This window comes from Urocitellus parryii, chromosome 13 (assembly GCF_045843805.1).
Source record: "Urocitellus parryii isolate mUroPar1 chromosome 13, mUroPar1.hap1, whole genome shotgun sequence".
In the NCBI taxonomy this organism is placed as follows: Eukaryota; Metazoa; Chordata; class Mammalia; order Rodentia; family Sciuridae; genus Urocitellus; species Urocitellus parryii.
Genome location: NC_135543.1, coordinates 40,041,171 through 40,043,317, shown reverse-complemented (window position 1 = coordinate 40,043,317; position 2,147 = coordinate 40,041,171).

Genomic DNA, 2,147 nt, shown 5'->3' with positions numbered 1-2,147 from the left:
CAGAAGTGGTCCCAATGGCCAGGGACAGTGACCAGACAATGGAGTAGCCTGAGATGCACAGGGCAGCTAAGCAGATGCTGGCACTTGTCAAGATGTTCTGCAGCCACCTTGACAGTGCTAAGCTGGCGTTGGAAGAGAGACAGGAGGCAAGTGATAGATGTCAGGAGGAGCCGCAGGAGAATTGTTTTCCCCCTGTCCTCTGGTCAGTCTTCCTCCTTCCAAGCCAATGACCTCTGAATGTAAAGAGGTTTTCCTACAAGTGGGGAGAGTAAGGTACAAAACACCCCAAACCTAGTCACTAGCTCCTCCTCATAGCAGCTTTCAAAATTTCTCCTGCCACTTAACACATAGGCAGAAGCAAGAGGGAACACCCTGCATCCTCAGCCCTCCTCCCTTTACCCCCAGGTTGATGCTATGAAGTCCTCCCCAGTTATTACCCACTCCCACGGGCTCCCCTCCTTCTTGGCCTTATTAACCTGCCTTGCCCTTGGGTAAAAACGTAAATTGTGCACAAACTCCGTGCACAGAAGTGATGTCTCCTTGGCTGGCTATTGGCAAATCAGAGGGCATGAGCATGTGCAATCACATTCATCTGGTCTTATCTCGCCATCGAAGCATTTAGGTGTAGTCTGTCACATAGAGCACTGTCGCTGTGCCAGAGATCTGGCATTCCAGTCTACAGCAGTAGCTTCGCAGGTACACTGTCTGCTCCCTATTATTTTCTGTCTACGGGGGTTTACTCCTCTAGACATCACAAGGAACTCCCCCAGAGTGTCTCAACCTCATAAAAGTAAAATAATAAAGAAGTAGCTAGGATATGATTTTCTTATTGTTTGCTTTTTGTTGCACACGAAGCCATATTTTTTGTTCTTATCTTTTTTCTTCTAGGATAACTACAATTGGTGAGAGCAAATCTCATTAGAATCACTCCGTTCACCTCTAATTACTTGTGCATTACAAGTTGTATCCCAGATCTCCTAGCCTAATGGTACGAGAATGCCATCATGTTTAGATTTTTCTGAACACCAATGACTTGTAATGACTTTAACATCACTTTTATTCTGTCACAGTTCAGTGAGCTCAATCATATCAGTGGTACTCAAGGGCAGAAATGGAGTTAAGGGAGGAGGTTAAATATTTTCAAATGTTAACCGATAACTTTTAGCTATAGAGAGAAAACTAAAATCTGTATTTACTGAACTACTGATATGAATCGGGAGCCATAGCAGGCATTTCAGTGAATCTTCCCAACAGTCCAGGGAGGGCTCCTTTTAGGAGATGATGGAACCATAGGATTGCAAAAGATGTCCTTTGTCCATGAGTATAAAGTGGAGAAGTGGACATCTGAACCTAAATCTCAATCACTGAATTGCTACTCTTATTTTTGTCAGTATGTTTACTTGTAGACACTATTTAAAGATATGCAGAGATGTTTATTCATTGAACAAATACTTAAGGGTCTCTATACTAGGCTCTGTCCTCTGCTAGAGGAACACCATGCTCAGATCAAAAAGGAGGTTGGAAAGCTTCTGATGTTAAAAAACAGTGCACCTTCTCAAGGGGGATGTGAAAAAGATCTTATAGCAAATGTTAAATATCCTAGCACTTAAGAGGAAAATTAATGATAATTAAAGTCTTAAAGACTCAAGTAGAAGAGTTTATTTGAATATATGAATATTGCACAGTCTGTTTTCCACCACAGACTTATGGACATAAAAAAGAAAGATGTAAATATAAAGAGCCGCATGACACTTGTATTTCTTTAATAGTTAGCTTAAAGTTGATCAAGAAAGCATACGTTTCTATGGATTTTATGTGTTTTTTAGGAGATAGCAGCAAATTTCTTAAGAATTGTTTTTGCATGGCCAACTTATAGAAAGGGCTGGTTATAAATAAATTCAAGACTTTAAAACAATCATTTGCAGGTAGGAGTATGGTCTGTCAGGTGATCCAATTTATTTTAAAAGACTAGACTGGTCAGAATGCTGCACTTATAAATAAAGCCACAACAAGGCACTTTGAATTCAATACACATGACCAAAGATAACAGAAACCACAGGGGTGAAAACAGAGGTGCAATCTTAGTATGAGAAGAGTGATGAACAATGGAAAAAAGTCTTAGCTGTGACAAAAACTTCTTAGGTCCC